The sequence below is a fragment of the Phascolarctos cinereus genome, unplaced genomic scaffold, assembly GCF_003287225.1.
Source record: "Phascolarctos cinereus isolate Bilbo 61053 unplaced genomic scaffold, phaCin_HiC Scaffold_9;HRSCAF=440, whole genome shotgun sequence".
Taxonomy (NCBI): domain Eukaryota; kingdom Metazoa; phylum Chordata; class Mammalia; order Diprotodontia; family Phascolarctidae; genus Phascolarctos; species Phascolarctos cinereus.
Window position 1 is genome coordinate 135,433,679 of NW_027556402.1, and position 22,316 is coordinate 135,455,994.

At 35.9% G+C, this 22,316-nt stretch overlaps 1 long non-coding RNA gene across 1 annotated transcript in view; it reads right to left on the reverse strand.

Annotated features, from left to right (window-relative positions):
- Nucleotides 1-411: 411 nt before the first annotated feature.
- LOC144454073 (uncharacterized) overlaps nucleotides 412-22,316 on the reverse strand; it is a 30,958-nt gene continuing 9,053 nt past the window's right edge. Inside the window, exon 3 of the long non-coding RNA XR_002327045.2 lies at nucleotides 412-1,590. This is a non-coding gene — a long non-coding RNA (uncharacterized LOC144454073). The remainder of the gene's footprint in view (nucleotides 1,591-22,316) is intronic.

Here is a 22,316-nt window from a genome sequence, read left to right on the forward strand (position 1 = left end):
TGTAACATTTTGGTATACTTTGTTTTCTTGATTGTTTCATATATTTTATGCATTTAGAAACAATTATATCCTTAGAAAGGGACTATAGGCATAATCAGACTGCCAATGGAGTCTATGACTCAAAACAATTTAAGAATCATTGTTCTAAGAGTATAATTATTGAGAATCCCCTACAATAATGAAATTATTATACACATATACATACATATGTTTGTATAAACACATATATGCATGCATGTATATACATGTATGTATGTGTATATATACATACATAAACATACACATATGTAGGTATATATAATATATATATATTATATATATATATTATATATTTATATATATATATATATAATATATATATATATATATATATATATATATATATATATATATATATATATATATGTGTGTGTTCTCCACTGAGATTTTGTTTCATGACATCTTTCCTTTGATAATTAATATCAAGTAAGGTATAATAGTGGGAAACACGTAACTAAGAAATATGTTTGGCACTGTTGTTGAGGAGATCTAGCAGAGGTGACATGCAAGAGATACTCCATATCATTGGTTATGTTCTCCAGATGTTTCTGTCTATGTCATGAAGTTAACTGTACCAAGCTACAGAATATTGCTGATAGTCCTAAATGAGATGCACAATTACTCAAAAGAGTTTGGCTTAATTATCCACATTTAAAAAAAAAACCTTAAGTTGATGAAGGAGGCCTATTGTCCAGATTATGATATAAATTTGGATGTAAAGTTCAAAGATTTGACCTATCTATATGTACTTTTTGGATGGAATATAGATGAACATGTAGAATGACTAGACCCAGAACTGAGTAAGAGGAATATAGGGGAAATGAATAGTGTTTGGTAAATTATGTAGTGCTTTTTATCCTAAGTTTCTCCCTAAAAGAAAATCATGGCATACCCACATTAATGAATCAAAATTACTGATCAATGAAAAGCAAATGAAAAGAGGCATGAATATGTTATAAAATAATACCAATATGTTACTTGCAAGAAGCTGAGAGGTGTCCATTAATTCTAGCAGCTTCTTGACTTGTCCTTCATAATCTATCTTTACTACAGTCACTTCCATGCCATATATATTTCTGTGTATACATACACTTACATGATATTGTTCAGTCATTTCAAACACGTCCAATTCTAATTCCATGAGCCAAGATGGTGGATTACAGTCACTCTCCCATATTGTCCTTTGAAAAACCAGAAAATAGCACTCCAGGAAAAATCCTTGAACAGTGGAACCAGCAGAAAGATGGGGTAGAGCAGTCTTTTATCCCAGGAAACTTGAAGAATCGCCAAGAAATGTCCATTTCACTTGAGTAAAAGGGGACCACATTCCAGGACAGAGCATCCCAGCACGCCAGCAGCAAGCCCCACATCAGCAAACCATGCAGAGATTCTGAGCCCCAGTGTGGTGGAGCAGACAAATGCCAACAACAGAACCCCACACATACCTCAGGAGAGCCAGGGGAGCCAGCAGACTGCAGCTCAAAGAACCACCACATGCTTCAGTGCAGTCCTAGGCAGGCAGGAATCCCCCAGTAACTGGATGTCTGTGTGCTTCAGTGTAGCCCCAGGGAAATGCAAAAACAAAACAAAATAAAAACAAACAAACAAAAAATTAAAACTTACCTTCTGGACACTACCACTAGGATCGCAGTTCAACACCAGGTAAGCTGCCAGACCCTTACAGCCTCAGTCTGCCAGTACCCTAAAGTCCTAGAACACAAAGCCATTGACCAGGCCACTGGTCTCCAGCACAAGAAGCTCGAAACAGTGCTCCCTGTGCTCCAGCAGGGGAACTTAACTTTAAAAGCCAAGAAATAAGCAAACAAGATGAGCAAAAAGCAAAAATGGACATTGACCGTAGAGAATTACTATGATGACAGGGAAGATCAAAACACAAACTCAGAAGAAGACAACATTGTCAATATACCTGCATCCAAAACATCAAAGAGGAATATGAATTGGTCTCAAGCTCAAAAAGCCTCTTGGAAGAGATCAAGAAAGATTTAGAAGTCAAATAAGAGAGGTGGAAGAAAAATTTAAAAAAAAAGGTATGCAAGAGAGAGTCAACAACTTTGAAAGGAAGGACAAAAATTGACTGAAGAAAACAATTCCTTGAAAAATACAATTACTGATAAATGATCAAATAATATGAATGGACAGTTTTCAGATGAAGAAATTAAAGCTATATATAGTCATATAAAATGCTTTAAATCATTATTGATTAGAGAAATGCAAATTAAAACAACTCTGAGGTACCCCATCACATCTATCAGATTGGCTAATGTGACAAAACAGAAAAATTATAAACATTTGGAGAAGATGTGGGAAAATTGGAAGACTAATGCATTGTTCATGGAGTTGTGAGCTGATCCAACCATTCTGGAGAACAATTTGGAACTATGCCCAAAGGTTATAAAACTGTGCATACACTTGGACCCAGTTAGGTCTGTATCCCAAAGAAATCATAAGAATGGGAAAAGGACGGACTCGTATAAAAATATTTATAGCAGCTCTTTTTTCTTTTTTTGGTGGTCAAGAATTGGAAATTGAGGGGATGCCCATCAATTGGGGAATGACTGAACAAGTTGTGGTACGTGAATGTAATGGAATAATATTGTTTCATAAAAAATGATGAGCAGGCAGATTTCAGAAAAAACTTGGAAAGGCTTACATGAACTGATGTTGAGTGAGGTGAGCAGAACCAGGAGAACACTGCACACAGTAACAGCAACACTCTGTGATAAATAACTTTGTTAAACTTAGCTCTTCTCAGCAATGCAATCATCTAAGACAATTCCAAAAGAATCATGATGGAGAATGCTGTCCATATTCACAGATACAACTATGGAGTCTGAATGCAGATCAAAGCATACTCTTTTCTCACTTTTTGTTTTTGAATTTTCTTTCTCTTGGCTTTCCCCTTTTGTTCTGATTCTTCTTTCATGATATGGTTAATGTGGAAATATGTTTAACATGATTGTACATGTATAGCCTATATTAGATTGCATGCTGTCTTGGGGAGGGTGGAAGGAAAGAAGGGGAAAGTTTAGAATTCAAAATCTTATGAGTGAATGTTGAAAACTAAAAATAATTAAATGTCTTATTTTTTTTTTAAATCATGTCCAATTCTTTGTGACCCCTTTTGGGGCTTTTTGGACAAAGATGCTGAAGTTGCTTGCCTTTTCCTTCTTTAGTTCATTTTGCAGATGAGGAAATTCAGGCAAACAAGCTTAAGCAACTTACCCTATATCACCCAGTTCATCAGTGTCTGAGACAAGAGTTGAATTCAGGAAGATGAGTCTTCAGGTCCAGCAATCTATCCACTATGCTACATAGTCACTGGTTTTCTTATTGGATTATTTTCATTATTTGGTTGTGTGCAAACTTCAGAGTTTCTCAGGAATAGATATGAGGATTTGCCCCTTCTTGTCTCAAGTCCCAATCCAACATCCAAGAAGTTTTAAAGAGGAAATCTAGGATTCAAGAATGGGTTCTGACTCTAACTCCATTGTTATTTCTTCAGTAGCACTGTTCTGTTATTCCTCAGTAAGATGAAGGGTTAGCCAGGATATTTGCACACTTTTGGTGAGTCTGTGTCCTATCCCACCTCCCTCCTCCATTATCTGTACTGTCTTGATGTATGTAAGGAGAGCACACTAAAAAGTGAAGCTGGAGTGACCAGGGCTGCGTATCTGAGAAGAACCTTCTCAGGGCATATTTGAGAGTCCCAGGCAATTTAACACCTTGTTGCTTAATTTATAAGACTATAAATTCCAGGCAGTGGGTTCCAGGCAGTGGCTTCAAATCAAACTACCTTTGGACTTCACATACGCCTATGTGACTATACTATGTTCCACCTCTTTAGGTGTTTACCAAATTAAAATAATAATTATACTTATGTAAATAAGTTGCCCAATTGTTTGTAAATAGTCCATCCAAAATAATGTATATAAACAATTAGCTATTGATGGACCAAGATTGGTGTGGAATGACCATGAAAATAGAGAGGAGGGACAAATGTGGGAAAACGCACTCTCCTAGGGGCACTTAGGTGGTGCAGTGGATAGAGCACCGGCCCTGAAGTCAGGAGGACCAAGTTCAAATATGGCCTCAGAGCAAACACTTGACACTTACTAGCTGTCTGACCTTGGGCAAGTCACTTAACCCCAATTGCCTAGGGAAAAAAATGCCCTCTCCAGTCTAAGTTTTATGTATTGTGTCGACATTTATTTAGCCCTGCAACTTCAACTGCTGCTGTTTGTTGTTTGTCCTTCTCGCTTTTTATTTTTGATACTAGTAATTTGGTTTTCTTCTTTCTTTTTTTAAAAATTAAATTAACCAAAGGTTTATGTATTTTATTGGTTTTTTTTTTTTCATAAAACCAGCTCTTAGCTTTATTTATTAGTTCAACAGTTTTCTTAATTTTAATTTTATTAATTTCTTCTTTGGTATTCAGTATTTCTAATTTGGTGCTTAATTGAGGATTTTTAATTTTTTCTTTTTCTGTTTTTTTAATTGTATGCCCAATTCATTGATCTCTTTTTTTTTTATTTTATTCATGTAAGCATTTAGAGATAAAACTTCACCTAAGAACTGCTTTCACTGCATCCCATAAGTTTTGGTATGTTGTCTCATTATTGTCATTCTCTTGAATGAAGTTATTGACTGTTTCTGTTGTTTGTTGTTTGACCCAATCACTTTTTAGGATTAGATTGTTTAGTTTCCAATTATTTTTAGTCTATCTTTCCATGGCCCTTTATTACATATATTTTTTATTGCATCATGATCTGAAAAAGATGCATTTAATATTTCTACCTTTCTGCATTCACTTGTGAGGTTTTTATGTCCTGGTACAAGGTCAATTTTTATGTATGTGCCATTTACCACTGTGAAAAAAGTATGTTCCTTTCTATCTCCATTTGATTTTCTCCAGAGTTCTATCATACCTAACTTTTCTAATATTCTATTCATCTTCTTAACTTCTTTCTTGTTTATTTTGTGGTTAGACTTATCTAGTGCTGAGAGGGGGAGGTTGAGGTCCCCCACTAGTATAGTTTTGCTGTCTATTTCTTCCTGTAACTCCTTGAACTTCTCCTTTAGGAATTTGGATGCTCTACCATTTGGTGCATTTATGTTTAGTAATGATATTACTTCATTGTCTATGTTACCTTTTAGCAGGATGTAGTTTCCTTCCTTATCTCTTTTGATAAGATCTATTTTTACTTTTGCTTTTTCTGAGATCAGGATTGTGACCCCTGTTTTTTCACTTCAGCTGAGGCATAATATATTCTGTTCCAGCCTTTTACCTTTACTCTGTGTGTGTCCCTCTATTTCAAATGTGTTTCTTGTAATCAACATATTGCAGGATTGTTTTTTTAATCCATTCTGCTATCCACTTCTGTTTTATGGGAGAGTTCGTTCCATTCACATTCACAGTTATGATTACTATCTATGTCTTTCTCTCCATCCTTTTCCACAGATTTATGCTTTTCTTTCTCCTTTCTCTTTTTACCTCTTCACTAGTGTTTTGCTTTTGACCACCGTCTCCCTCAGTCCAGCCTTCTTTCTATTAGCCCCCTCCCATTTCTTCCTCTTTAACCTTACTACTTCTTCCCTCCCTTCTATCCCCCCTCTCTTTTCTTTCCCTTTTCCCCTCCTACTGTCTATAGGGCAAATTAGATTTCTGTACCTAATTGATTATGTTATTCCCTTCTTGAACCAAATCTGATGACAGTAAGGTTCAAACAGTGCTCATCTCCCTCCCTTGTTTCTCTCTGCTATAATTGTTTTTTGGGCCTTTTCCTGTAATATAATTTACCCTTGTCTGCCTCCTCCTTTCCTTTTCTCTCAGTACATTTTCTTAATTAGATCAGATTAATCCATTTACTTGGATCCATTTAACCCACTTGATTAGATTCTTTTTAACATTCTGTCAAAGTCAACTTATACCCACCCCCTTTATGTATACCCCTTTAACATGGTGTAATAACCATACAGTTCTCAAGAGTTACAAGTGTCATCTTCCCTTGTAGAGATGTAAACAGCTTTTAATGTCTCTCTTGAGTCTTGTATTTGAAGACAAAATTTTCTGTTGAGCTCTCATCATTTTATCAGGAAGGTTTGAAAGTCCCTTGTTTTGTTGAATATCCATCTCCTCCCCTGAAAAATCATATTCATTTTCACTAGATAGTTGATCCTTGGTTGTAATCCAAGCTTCTTTGCCTTATGGAATATCATATTCCACACCCTACTGTCTTTTATGTAGAAGTTGCAAAGTCCTGAGTAATCTTGACTGTGGTTCCATGATATTTAAATTGTTTCTTTCTGGCTGCTTGCAGTATTTTCTCTTCAACCTGGTAACTTCAGAATTTGGCTGATATTTTCCTTGGCATTTTCAATTTGGGATCTCTTACAGGTGGATTCTTTCTATGGTTATTTTACTCTACGGTTCTAGGATCTCAGGGCAGTTTTCCTTTATGATATCCTGAAAAATACTGTCCAGGCTCTGTTTTTCATTGTGATTTTCAGGTAGATCAATAATTTTTAAGTTGTCTGTCCTGGATTGATTTTCCAGGTCAGTTGTTTTAGAGATGAGGTATTTTATATTTTCATACATTTTTTTTTCATTCTTTTGTTTCTGTTTGACTGATTCTTCTTCTCTCATAGAGTCAGTAGCTTCCATTTGTCCAATTCTAATTTTCAGCAAATTGTTTTCTTCTATTAGATTTTGTAGCTCCTTTGTCATTTAGCCAACTGTATTTTTAGGGACTTGTTTTCTTCAGTGTACTTTTTTTCCAGTTGGCCAATTGTATTCTTTAAGGACTTGTTTTCTACAGTTAATTTTTGTCCTTCCTTTTCCAAGCTATTGACTCTCTCTTGCATACCTCTCTTTTCCCATTTTTAATTCTACCTCTCTCATTTGACTTTTAAAATCCTTCTTGAGCTCTTCTAAGAAGGCTTTTTGGGCTTCAGACCAGTTCATACTCCCTTTTGAGGTTCCAGATGTGGGTTTGTTGACAGTGTTGTCCTCTTCAGAATTTCTGCCTTGATCTTCACTGTTGTTGTAATATGAATCTATCATACCTTTCTTTTTGCTTATGGTATTTGCTTATTACCTGACCTTAAAGAGATTGAGCTTTTCTGCTAAGGAGCAGAGGGCACTGACCCAAGCATCTTGTGTTGGGAGCCTAGGGCCTGGTCAGTGGCTTTGTGTGGTGGGGCCTCCGATGTTGGCAGTTGGGGGCTGTAGGGTTCTGGCAGTTTACCTGCTGTTGGGCTGGAATCAGCAACACTGGAACTCTAGGGGTAGTATTGGGTAGTCTGGCTCCTGGATGTCGCTTGCTTTTCCTTTCCTTTTGCTTTCTTCAGCTCCTTTCAGATAGATGTTGCAGGATGTTTATCCACCTGGGCCCCCTTGGAACACTTCACAGAGCTTTGCTGAGATACTGGGAGACTGCTGTAGAATGCTGAGGCACCTGGTGATTTTCTGAGCAGGTTTCCACCAGTTCCCCTGCTTTCATTGAGGCACTTTGGGGTCCAGGTGTTGGTGTTTGCTTATTCCACCACCTGGATTTCAGGATCTCCTCCTGGTATGCTGAGGTGGGGCTTTTCACTAGCTAGCTGGGATGCCTCCCATTTTGTACTGCTCCCCTTTCCCCAGGGCAAGAGGAGCCTTTCCCATTAATGCCTCAAGCTACCTGGGCGACTGGACTATTGTACCCCATATTTCTTCTGGATCAGCTATTCCAGAGTTTTTCCTGGGGGGATATTTTCTGGGCTTTCAGAGGTTAATATGGTTGGATAAGAGTGACTTACTTTTAACTCCACCATCTTGGCTCCCAGAAGCAGAACTCCTGTTTGTCCTTCCTTCTCAAAGAGGACCAATGATATGAGGAAGCTGATCGCTTGACTTGCAAGTGAATTGGATTTAAGTGAGGCAGAGCTGTGCAAAGTCGTCAGACTTAATGTCTCCTCAAGACTCATCAGAGTCCAGTGGCAAGACATAAGTCAAAATAACTAGTGATGGTCCAGGCACCCATTGCTAATATGTAGAAGGGATTCCTGTACTAAAGAAATAACACTAGGCATCCTATTAGGAACTTTAGTGTCCCCCATCCCTTTGGCAATCTGATGAAGCCTTCAGACTCCTTCTCAGAATAATAAGTACATAAAATAAAATACATACAATTATAAAAATGAACAAATTATATTGAAAAAAAGATACATGTGCATTCATATGCATTCACGAAATCCCTGACCCTCTATCTATTTACTCTAAGTTAAGAAGACCTGCTCTAAGTGATTCAATGTAGAAGCTACATGGCCCAGTGGCCATGTAGAACCCTAGATTTGGAGGAGTCAGGAAAGCCTGAATTTGAATCCTGCTTCAGACATTAACTATGTAACCATTGAAAATAATAACCTCTGCCTTAGTTTCCTCATCTGTAAAATGGAGATAATAATAGAGCCTTCCTCCCAGGGTGGATATGAAAATCAAATGAAATATTTGTAGTATTTACAAACTTTGATGTCCTATATAAATGCTAGCTATTATTAGGACATGACTTTATAGTAAGTAGTTTTAACAGAACCTCAGGATAAGAGATCTGATTATTTGTGGTGGAAATGTAATCCTACATTGAATCTGAGATTTAGTGAGCAAAAAGAAATGTAATATTATCGGTTTAATATTTACTATATTTTTTATTAAAAATCCCTAAACCTCTTGTCAAATTAAACTCATTCAGAGTTCAAGGTGGGAATGTGCCAAGGTTTATCCATGGTGGAAGAAACACTGTTATTCCCTCTTTCTTTTTTCTTCCCAACTTGGAGTGAAAGCAGTAATTTCCAGAGCACTGCACATTTTAGTCCCATAGACTATTCTCCCTAAATGGGTCAAATGCTTTTGGTGAAGCAGTCTAGAATTCAGAGGTACCCAAAGTGGTTGAATTTTTAACCAGATAGCAAAAAGACCAGAACCAAGTGATATCAACCTTTGTTTTTTATTTAAATCCCTATAATATTCCTGGCTACTTTTAGCTTCTTGCTCAAATTTCTCTAGGGGTTCATAAAAAGCAATTATGTGGCCACAAGCTAGAATCAATGAGTCAGTTTCTGTTCTTTGACCCAATTAACAAAAGTAATTAGGCTCTTTTGTTCCCTTATAATTTCCTTGATCCCACACCCTAGCCAACAGAAATCCTCCTTTCCTCAAGGAATTTAGATTTTAAAACATGATGTTCACTTGAATTTCCAGTGGGAACTCTGGTTCAAGCTCTGCAACAAAATTTAAAAATTATTGAGAAGGATTATGTAATAGACATAGTACCAAAAAATGCCAGACATATGAAGAAATGTTCTATAAAGAGTAACTCTCAAGGCTTCAACAAGAGACTAATGGGGGGAAATCATGGCTCTGGGAAAATTAAAGTGATTAGCCTCAGCACCAAGAGCATTGCCTTCCATGAGAAGACATCATTCTGCCCTTCTATCCATCCCTCTGCATCTGAAAGGCAGCACCACTGTGAAAGGAACAGGGATTCAGAATACCTGGGTTCAAACTCTACCTCTGACACAGATTGACTCACATAACCTCTCAATGTCCAGACAACCAATACTAAAATTTAGAAGATATGAACCTACATTAGTTGTAATGGTTTCCTCATCAAGAAGTCCCCAGGCACCTTGGGTAAGTGACTTCCTTTCTCTGGGTCACAGTTCCTTCTTCTGTAAAATTCAAGTGTTAGATTGGCTCTTACAATGCTAAAGCCTACATTCTTGTGAGTTTAAGACTGGAGAAGATCTAAAATCACTTGTGGCATAAACATTCCACAGCTCTGCATTCCACCTAGGCCAGTTCCCTTGATGCTGAGGGTCTAGCAGGTTCAGGAGGCTGGAAATCACTGCTGCTCTTTCCTCATTCTAAAGTGCCTTTGCATTTAAAGGTAACAAACATAAATAAGCATCTTTAGCCTAGGCACTGTGGTATCAGGTCCTACAGAAGCAAAGTCATGAATCACCTGGTCCTTACAGAGCTCAGCAGTGAGATAATGGATTATGCCAACAAACTGAGCCCCCAGGAAAAGTTGATTACCCCCTGGTTCAGCACAATTCACCACCTTCATTTATGGAACCCCTCTCCCCATGTTCTTGGTTTTACCAGGCAGGCCCAGAGCATATTAATTCAATTTGAAGATATTTAATCAAAGAGCACAGTGAACAAAGTGGTTAGCACCAGTTTTTTTTTTCTCTTGTGAAGTTGTAAATATCCAATTTTCTCCTCTTTCATAAAGATATCTATAGCAACCAGCAGAAGAACATCTTTGGATCCAGGTAATATAGTCCTAGTGGAAGTGATTAGGTCACATTTACATGGATCCTGAGAAAGAGGTTAGATCCATATACTTACTGTTTGCCAAAACATTTTGGTCTCACACCTCACTGACCTCAAAATCACTGTCATTATCTCTTACCACCAAAAAATTTTTGCAACTGTCTCAAAGCAAAATTTATTTCAATAGCTAGAAATTTATGTTGAACTGATTGGACTCAGTGAATGGAATGTAGCAGAATGTACACCTAGATCGGGAAAGTGCTATGGCTTCAACCTTGCCAGTTTGCCAAGCCCTCAGCTTCCTGTTTGATGATGGAAAGGGAGATATACAGTTTACTACTTTTGATTTCATAAATCAAAATTTATTTTCATGGAGCAACCTCTCTTCTTCCTTTGCTTAGCATTCATACCCTCATGAATATGACCTAGTATGTTGGATGAATTCATTATGTATATCTACAAAATTGGTGGAGGTCCTCATGTTGATGGGAGCACAGAGCCCAATAAAATGCAGAAGAGAGAAAATATTGTTATTTCCCGTATAATTGTGTAGTACATTTTATTTTAAAGACATGAAATTTTTAACACAAAGAGCAGACATACATTACTCAAGTTTATAGTAGGAATAATTATTACTTGTAAATCAGTTGCAAATAATATGACCTCAGATGCACGCGTGCACACACACACACACACACATATTTCTCATGAGGTGTTATTTTATATGTTTAATATATATTTTTTGCTTTCAATTAAAATTTTAACCTTTATAGCATTTCCAGATAAAGATTCCCAACTGAGATGTTTATTATATCTTCAATTATTTTGAGGTCGCATTACTATTGTTGCAAAAGTAAGTTACTTTCTTAATATAGTGGCCAGAAATCCTCCCATCCTATGGGTCTCTCGATAGCCCCAGTTACAAATTGAAATGGAATAAAATGGAGTCGTGTATTTTTCACAGAAAAATGAGATGTTCCTCCTGATATATGTGAGCACAGGGACCATATCTTAAGTGTCTTTAAACTTTCCCCTGCATTAGCATAGTGGATAGAGTATTTAGCATGAGTTTATTAAATTGATGAAAGAATGATAGGCATCTTTTTCTGTAATACAAATAAACATTTTTCAAAAACATGGTTTTTTTTCTAATGTAGATAATAAAAATAAGTAGGTATTTCAATTTCCTACAGTATATTTTTCTCTTTTCCAACCCAGCTTCCCTTCTTACCTCTATCCTACCCTTAGCTTTTAAGATAAATGAGGAAGTGTCAGAAATAAACTCACAGATAGCAGAATTATTTAATTCTAAATTTGAGCTTGTTTAGGACCACTTTAGGCTAAATATTTGTATCCTCTAGTAATCATACTATTCTGATTTCCTGAAGACATTTTATCTTAGGTTGCTGTATTTATCCACAGAATGACCAATTTTTGTTGTTGGTATTGCTGACTCCAAAAAGATTGAAGTTCAATCATATAACACTTTATGAAATTACAGAAGTACTAGATAAGACATAACTTGGTTAGAAATCAGATAATGCTAAAGAAAAAAAAGTAGATGTTTCAGTGAATAGAAATGCAGAAGAACAGTGGCACTTTCATCATATTCTATTCTAATCAGACAAAATCTGGAATGCCATGCTCAGTTTTAGCTACTCTATTTTAGAAGTAACAGTGATGAGCTAGAATAATAGTTCTTAACCTGGTGTCCTAAATCATCATTTCCTTCAATTATGAATGTAGGCTCAAATCTGCATTATCATTAGCAGTGACTGACTTAGCCATTAATAAGAATTGTGTTGCATGTACCTTAGAATATTATCTACACTCACCACTATTGCTATTCTATGACAATACTACATGTCCAAAAAGATTCACAAGAAAACTAGGAAAATGATCATATTTAATTAATATTGAAGCACATATATTGCTATTTAGCAATGTAAAATATTTCAAGAGATACGATTTGACAGTTTTCTAGAATCCTGTATATTTTATTTTATACCTTTACAACATTATTCTATGAATGTTTCCATAGACTTCATCAAACAAAAGGCTTCCATGGCACAAAAAAAAAAAAGGTTAAGGAGCCCTGAGCATAAAGAGATAACCAGGAGTATAGAGGACACTTAGAACTCATTCATTTGAGAATCAGTTGAAGGAACTGAAAAAAAAGAAGACCTAGAGGGAACATGATAGCTGTTAATTATTCTTATACTAATCTATAGTGCCTAGCACATTGTAGGCATGTACTAAATACTTGTTCACTGATTTACTGCCTTGGCTGAAAAGGATGTAACCAGGCACAATGGGCAGAAGTTTTTTGGTTAAAGAGGGGTGTGATCACATCATCTGATACTGTCAAGGACAATAAACTGAAAAGGTGTGAGAAACCCTCAAGAGACTAATTCTGACTGGACAGTCATGGAAAAAATCCAACTATAAAACAAGTAGAAAGCACCTAAAGTGACAGATGTGACTACAAAAGTTATGTGAAGATATACAACCAAGGACAAATACAAATTGGTAGCACACGTTTTTAAGAGCAGAGTCAGGAATACTAATGGCAAGCATGAGGAGAGGCATCTGTAATAACCCAGTAGTAACCCAATGTAAGCTCATCGATAACAGGGACTTTTTAGTTTTTGTCTTTGTGTCCTGAGTTACTAGCACAGTGCCTGAGACATGTTAGGTAGAAAATAAATGTTTTTATTAGTTGGTTGATGTAATAAATACTAAGAATAGCAAAAAGGACTTTTGACCTTATATTAGAGACAAAAAGGATACAGATCAGGTAGATGAATCAGATGATGGTTACACATGACAAAATACGATGTAGTACCATTCAGGTCCTATTTGCTTCTGTACTTTCTATTCAGGAGAATCAATATCACCATAACAAAAGCAGAACAAAAAAGTATGGAGGGAATAAAATAAACCCAAGATAAAAGAAGACACGTTAAAGAAAAAAAAGGCAACTAGCAATCCACATTTATTTAAGTCACTTGGTTTTAATTAATTGTATCTTTTAGTACTGAAGGAACTTGTAGATATAGCATTGCTTATTATCATTCATAAAGTGTTGTGGAATATGGAGGAGAAACCAAGGAAGAGATGGTAGATAAGCACCCTGACATACAAAAGAGAGAAGAACATGAATCCTTCAATATACAGGCTGTTGAATTATTAGAAGAAAAAAATGTTGTGTGTATTATTGCAGGGCAAGTTTGTGAGTCAGTTCAGATTCAGATTCAGAAAAAAGTCACACTAGACAAAACTCATTTCCATTTTTGACAGGGTCACTACACTAGTAGATAGGTAGAATTCCAAGATATAATATAGCTAGACTTCAGTAAGGCATTTGACAGGGTCTCTCATGATAGCCTTATAGAAAAGATGTGAGCTGGATAATAACACAATTGAATGAATTCAGATCTTGTTGACTGAATGGAATCAAAATCCATGCTTACTAAACTGATATTATAGTAGAGGTAATTCTCTAAGAGAGTGCTGTTGGACCAAATGTTTGGCCATATTGTGTTAGAAATTTTTCTTAATGGCTTAAATGAAAAGAATGATTATAAAACTTTCAAATGATATAACATGGGAGATCCAGAAAAAAAATTTTCTATTGCAAAGCTGGGATCCAAAGGATCTTATCAGGCAGAAAAAATGAGTCAAATATAATTACATTTTACATTACATTACATGCAATTGTAATGGGAGATGTGGCCAAAAACAAAGTTCAAAGGAAGGAAGGAAGAGATTTTAGAGAACTCCAAGTTCAGAATGAGTCAATCATGTAACACGGAAGCAACAAAATTAATGGGATCTTAGAGAGAATTAACATTAATTATAGAATTCAGAAAAAAAGCAGTTCATAGCTTTATTGTTCTTTGCCCAGTTCAGATGTTAGAGTATTGTATTCAGTGTTAGGTGCCACAGTTTATAAAAGCTATTGACAAAAATCAAATGGGAAGACTTAAAAGAAACACAGTAACATTTTTTCAAATATGTGAAAAGTTTTCTTATAGATGAAAGTGAAGACTTTTTGTTTGGATACTTCTTTCTGTTTGGAATACTAGGAACAAAAGACAGTATATTGTATATCAAGCTAAGGAAAAAGCATTTTAAAAATTGAAACTGATTAGAAATGGAATGAGAGGGACAGGTAGGTGATACAGTGGATAGAGCACCGGCCCTGGAGTCAGTAGGACCTGAGTTTAAATCCAGCTTCAGACACCTGATACTTACTAGTTGTGTGACCCTGGGCAAATCCCTTATCCTCAATTGCCTCACAAAAAAATGGAATAAGAAAACTCAAGGGGTAGTCCAATCTCTGATTCTGGAAGTTTCCAAGCAGGCTGATTGATGTAAGGGGTGTTATTTCCATTTTAGAGATGGGTTAAAACAACAACAACAAGAACAATGCCTGTGGCTCTGAGTTATTCAATGACTCTGCTGCTGAGGACAACTACAGAACCAGCCTGACAGCTAGGTAAGTGCTAAGCAGAAGAGTTTGTATTTTATCTAAGAGATAGAAGACAATCAATGAAGTTTGTTGAGAAAAGTCATGGCATAGTCACACTTGTGTTTTAGGAATATCAGTTCAGCAGCTTTGTTACAGAAGGAGACATTCTTTTAACCCAAAATGAAACATATATATGCTAAAAATTACCTTATTTGGTCTCAAGGTTTATGTTCTCCATAAGTTCGGGACATTTCTGTATGGATGAAGTAAAGACTAACTCACTTCTTTTGTTATTTGACTTCTTTTCTATTCTTGGTTTTATCTCAGTCTCTTATTTTGATCATTAGTGAGGAAGCAGAGAAAAATCAGCTTTAGCAGCAAACTAAGGGAATGCAACTGTCAAATTAAATGAGAAAATAGGCATAATCTACACATATACATGAATACAAAATCTGTATATGATTACGCGTGTTATTTCTAGCTGGGGTAACATTTCTTTGAAATTGAGTAGCAAGTCAGTATAGGTCTAACTTGAGAGAGATGAGGAGGTTGTGGGTGGCTACTTCCCTGAATGACTGATTACTGATGTCAACAACACCACTTTTCATTTCTTGAACAGATTCTATAATTAAATAAAGGGAAAGCACACTGGAAAATAATTTTAATGACTTATCTATCTGTGCTTTCCATACAGTACCACAATGCTGCTATACAATCATTTTTCTTCCTTCAAAGTGTTCAATTTTTGAAAATTAGAAATTCTCTCTGGAATTTATCTTGTTCATTTACCTTGAAGACATACAATAAATGTTGATTGATTGAATATTGTAATGATAATATATTTTCCCTGGAGTAAGTTAAAACCTAACATAGAAATTCTAAGTAAAAATTTCAGTTAAATTTAACCTAGCCAGACAAAAGATAAGGTCCATGTGTAATCAGAATCTAAAAGACTTCAGAAAATGCTGCTGAAGAAGTTTACCTAGATAGGTAACATATCTAATTTTTGACTCAGCATTTTTTTTTTTTGTTAAATTCCCCTGAAATCTACTGGGAATTTTTGGCTCTGTTGATGCATACAAAGGGAAACAGAGAGCAGAAGCAATTATCAGGATAATTAACATGATTATTTTTCTCTGAAGTGCTCAAATGGTTAAGAAAAATGTGTTTATATTGTTTTCCTTTATCGCTTAGAGAATTGTTTTAGCTTTCCTCTCCACCTTGCCCACACAGAAAATGTCTAAGTGATATATGTTTGTATTCCTTTTCCCCAGTGATGACATTGGTAGGTTAGAGGCTAAGCAGGACTCTTGTGAGTCTTGACGTAGGCCCATTAATTTTAGGAGACTGAGTTTCAGGGGTCACCATTTCCTCAGTGATGCTCATGTTGTATGAAGGGTCATGAAAATTATTAATGAATCAATAAAGCACTAATTAAGCACTACTATGTATAAAACTCTGTGCTAACTCCAGGAGTACAAATTGAAGAGTAAGACATTCCCCATTCTTGAAGAATTTGTATTTTAGTCAGGGAGGTTTTCAGCAGCAAGTCAAATGGAAAGATCCCATAATCATTAGGTTTCAGTGGTAAAGCAGATATAATGACTCTTTTTACTATCATTTACTAAAAAAAAAATCACATGAGTTTGTGATGTTGATTTATTTGACAGCTCCAAAGATTTTTGTGGGAAGAGATAGTTTCTACAACCATAGCATCTCCAGAAACAGTTGTCAGGCTGTATCTCCACAGGCATTGCCTACCATATGATGTCTGAGAGCACTTGGCTGGAAGCATTGCTTTCTCAAGGCTTTTAGATTCAGGGCCCTAGACTGTCTCCATTAGAATTTGAGGAGAGGTGGCAGTCCATATGTAGGTGGTGTTTTGATTTGCTTGGCTCATGCTGACTCCTATCTCTCAGGGTGTCATGTTTCAGCTAAACTATCTCACTTAACCTTTGACAGTTTGTGGGCAGTTAGTAGGTTTGTGGCAGCTAGTAGTATTCTCCACTGATTTTGCTTTCCTACATGATGACCATAAGAGATGGACTAGAAGTGAGGCTGCTGGTTATGGGAGGCAGGTGCTATTACTCTCAGGCATGCAATGCCTGCGTGCCTGTTGGTGGCAAGTTGGTCAGCATTTGTTGCTGGTAGTGATGAGTAAAATGACCAAATGGAGGATTTTATACACTCCTTGACTACTCATGACTGGACCATTGTGTCAGAGGCTTACAAGCCTAGAGATGCATATAGGTAGGAATAGTTATAGACAACTCATTAAATACAAATCTCCCTCCCCCAACATGGCAGGGGGGCAGCCTGTGATATGTTAAGTGAACAAATCTCATTGTAAATGCTATTGATTAATCTTTACTAATCCATTTCTAGTTGTGGCTGGGCTGACATGAAAATTGTGAGTAACAGAATTACCTGTGGCAAGGAAAGCCCCTCTCTTAACTTTTAATCTCAAGTTTCAAATTAGGAAATCTGCCCTCACATTTTGTTTTCTGGAAATATGATATATTTGAAAATTAAAGAGGCTTAAGAAAATGCCCACCTTATCTGCTACTGATATCAGCTCAGCTACTTCTTACCTTGAACATGTCACTTAAGGCATCACAGTCTCCATTACTCATCATTAAAATAAGATGATGGGGCCTCTTGGATTCTTTGCAGTGCTAATTCTATAAGCATTGTTCACATGACTATGATCTCTAAAGAATTAAATTTGCCAATAATTCAAAAGTCAATGAAATGGTACAAAATGGATATAATTTATCAAGTATTTGGAGAAAATGTGGACAAGAACTACATATTATGGGGAGGGATTGAATGGGATGTTATCTGCACCAGAGAAGAGATTAGTTCACAATCTAATATTAGCAACATATTGCATATTGAAAGTAATCTACATTAGCAAATCTCCTTCTTATTCTGAAATCACCTGATAAGCTATTCTACATTCAATGAAGGTCTTAAAATTAAAAAAAAAAATAAGCAGGCATTTAAGAAAGATAATCTAGGGGTGTTAGAAACTTCTGTGAATTAAAAATATTTCCTTTATTCAGAAATAAATATTCCTATTAGACATAAGATTTGGTATCAAGGCATCTAGGCATTGTAGACAATGCTTGACTTATAAGAATTCTAACTGTGGCACTCATACCAATTAGAGTAATATTCATATTTACTGAATTTGTGGTAGCCTGTGCAGAAACATTTATTGCCCAGTTTTGTATGTTGGATAAATCTATTCCTTTGTTCCTTGTTATGGTCTGGTCCTAATTAGTCTGGATCTTCCACCCTCTTATGATTTATTTACCCTCTCTGTGGGACTCTCATTCACAGACCCTCTCCCTGGGCTTCTTTCTTCCTGGCTCCTTGTTTCAATCTGCACCCACAGAACTTCACGTAGAAGACCACTGGTTGTTTGAATAATTAGTACTTTTGTCAAGTTGTGCAAATGAACTGGAAGCCATGTAGCTTCTAGTTTTGTAACCCTGGGACAACTGTAGAGGCAGTGAAATGAGTTAGGACAGGGGTTAGAGAAGAAGAGGTTCCCTTCATCTTTTGGGGGTTTAAAAATAGGTGTTTAGAACAGCAATATGATAGGAAAATGAGTCTAATAAAAACATGTACTCCAAAAATATGACAGAAGGAGGTTGGTAGTTGGAACACTTCTCATTTGGGAATGATATAGATAGACAAGCAAGGTATAGTGGAAAACATACCAAAGGTCATCTAGGCTCCAACTGAAACTGTGCATCATTAATTTACTTCTTTGTCCAGGGATAGCAGCCATATAGCAATAGAAAGGAAAAGAATGACAGATGTAACTATGGAATGAGTATTTACATGTATAGATAGAATAGGAAAATATTCAGATGGGGTTGACTAGGAATTTCAGATGGTAGCTAACAAATGATTAAAATGACAAATCATGTGGGTGATTTTAGGTAAGGAGTCAAGTGGAACAGAGGAATAGGGCTGGTGCAAGAGATATGCCAAAAATAGGCTTAGTACAAGTGAAAAAGTGGGAGAAATAGAACATTAGGAAGTTGTGTTCAGTGGTTAGAATTTCAAAGCTTCAGATTTTATAGGTCACAGGATCATAGGAACTAGAACTAGAGGGAATCTTAGGGCTAATGAATCTTACCATTTAAAGGTTAAAAGTAATCCTAAAACCATTTATTCCAAATCACATAGGAAGGAAGGAAATAAATATTTTTTAAGTATCTAATATTTTCCAGTTATTATGAAAAATGCTTTAAAAATGTTATCTCATTTGAAACTCACAACCACCCTTTCCTTTGGGGTAGCTACCATTATTGTCCCCTTTCTATAGATGAATATGGCAGCAATGGATAGAGTGTGGGCCCTGAAGTCAGGAGGATCTATGTTCCTGAGTTTAAATCTGGCCTCAGGAACTTACTAGCTGTCACCCTGGGCAAGTCACTTAATCCTGTTTGTCTCAGTTCCTTGTCTGTAAAAGGAGGTGGAGAAGGAAATGGCAATCCACTCCAGTATATTTGCAAAGAAAACTTTTAATGGGGTCATGATGAGTCAGTCATGACTGAAACAACTGAAGTATAACACAAATAACACTCCTTTTGGTATGTCCCTATTCAATGATTTCTAGGTTAGTAGACAGTGCTCCTAGTTCCTTTTATATGCAAACTGCTTTTTGATTAAATTTCCCATGTCCTGCTGAGGGGTAGTGTGAAATAAACAAGTATTAATTAAAATCTAATCATCTGAAAGTACTTTGCTTAGTGCAGAGAAGCAAAAGCAAAAATAGCTATGAACTTCAAGAAGCTTACATTCTAAGGAGGGAGAAAATTTTTCTATTAACAGGTACATGGTAGATGGAAGTAGATGTCATAGTGAAAACAAGAGGTGGCCTCACAAAGAAGACCTCATTTCTAGTCCTGATTCAGATACATACTGGCTGTGTGACCCTAGATAAGTCACTTAGGTCTTAAGTGCCCTAAAGGAAATCTTCAAGACTGTAAGATGAAGAATAAGCCTCTACTAGTTTAAAACATTTAGTTGGTAATAGAGCCATACACTGCTGACATTACAGGGGAGCCTGCCCTCTTATTTCTTACTACCCAAAAGAAATACTCTTCTAAAATCACTTCCAGGCAAGTCTCACTTCACTGAAACTTAGAGTGATATCTTCAGATTTCAATTTGCCTCCTTGTATTGGGACTTCCAGTTTACATTACTCATAATTTTATGATTTTGTATATCTTAGGCTATAGATTTTATTGTTCCTTTTTGGAAATTTTGTCTCTCATGAAAAGCTTGGTGTCTCAATTATTATATCCTTTTCTTGTATGTGTTCTCTATGACTTCTATCTTGGTGGATCTACCATTTTTCTATCTATCATTTGTGTATCTATGTATCTCTACCTTCCTTATTCTCTTTTCTTCTTTTTTTTAATCTTGAAGAACTTTAGCTTAGATTTTCAAGACACTGGGCAAATGCCTATTTTACCAGCCATTGGTCAGTGAATCCCTGAAAAAGAGCTTATTCCTATATTTTAAGTCAATTCAAAAATCAACAGACTATTTTTTTTTTTGGCAATTGGGGTTGCCCAGGGTCAAATAGCTAATAAGTGTTCTGTGTCTGAAGCTGGATTTGAACTCAGGTCCTCCTGAATCCAGGTCCAGTGCTCTATCCACTGTGCCACCTAGCTGCCCCCCAGATTATTTTTATAAACTATTTCCTTAACTAGTACTTCACCTGAAACATCTGTCTTTCTCATCTGAAGTCTTTGCCTTCCATCATAATCATTGAGGTAAATCTACTTGTGTCTCTAAAGTCTTCACTTTCTTCCAAAAGACTTCACATTTTTAAAATTCATTTGCAATAATCCTTATTTTACAGACTAAGAAAATGAAGACTAGAGAGGTTAAGTGACTTCATCAAGGTCATGTAGGTAATAAGCTACAGAATTGGGATTCAAACATGGGATTTTTTTAACTCCAAATTCAGTGTTCAAGAATTTGTATAATTCTGTGAAATTGTGACATCTATAGATTGACTACAGTATGAATGAAGAAATTTGGGGATGGAGCTTCCCCAAAATGAGAGCCTATAAGTTTCAAATCAATTAAATACATGTCAAAAAGTATTAGTAAATACTTAAGATGGGTAATTTTTTGATGCTTTATTCAGGTCACAGTGAGCTAGAATAATAAGTGTTTAATATATTTGCAAAGGAGTCTCTATGATTGTTTATGAATTTTTAATTACTCTATCCTCTTGTGTACCCTAAAACCACAACAATTTATGCTATATAATAACTCTTACTCAATGCACTGTGTCCAGATTTTAGCATTAAAGGATTACTACCTTTTTCCTTAAAAATAAATTTATTACCTCTGTATGCCACAGGAAGATATAGGCATTAAAATGCATCATTAAAATATGATATTGTAAAGGCATAACTCTGTACTGTAACTCTTCTGCCCTTATGTCTTTTGAAGAATAGGGCAGATGTTTGCAATTAATTAAATAGTCCTATTTTCTTTCAGGATGGATGATAGCATTAATATTTTGCCTGCATAACTTATTAGAAGTGACTAAACTTAGAAATAGCAGTCATTGCATTTAAATTTAGAGATCATTCTCAAATTAGACAAAAGGAAAGAGATAAGCTGGTAAAGTACAATGAGTACAGAACTAGGAGGTAGAAGAACTAGATTTTGAGGTCTGTCATTTAATAGCAGCACAATCTTAATTAAGTCTCTTTATTTCTGTGAATTTGTTTTCTCATCAATAAAAACCAGGACAACAATGTTGGCATTACCTACCTACAGCAGTGATGTTATATAGGAAATTGCTTTATAAACAAAATGCTATTGAATTTGAGCTATTTATTCTGTTGGTGCTGTTGTTATTAAAATAATGATACTAATATTGAATAAGTTGCCTATTTGTGGGGGCAGCTAGGTGGCACAGTGGATAGAGTACCAGCCCTGAAGTCAGGAGGACCTGAGTTCAAATAAGACCTCAGACATATAACACTTACTAGCTGTGTGACCCTGGGCAAGTCACATAACCCCAATTGCCTTAAAAAAATAAGCTGCCTATTTACTGCCCTAAAACTGCATTTTCTGTAATTTTTTTCATTGATACAAGTTTTTTAAAATTAATTTATTTTGAATTCTCAACAATCCAATCACTTTCATAAGTTTTTTTCTCTCTTTCCCTCCCCACCTCCCTCCCCAAGATAGCAAGCAATCTGATATAGCCTATACATATACATTCCTATTAAGCATATTTTCATATTAATGATGTTGAAAGTCAGAATTAGAACCAATAGGAGGAACTACCAGAAAGAGGAAATAAAATACAACAGAAGATAAAAAATAGCAAATAGTATGCTTTGATTTGCATTCAAACTCCATAGTTCTTTCTTCTTTGTGGATAGAATTTTCCATCACAAGGCCTTTGGAGATGTC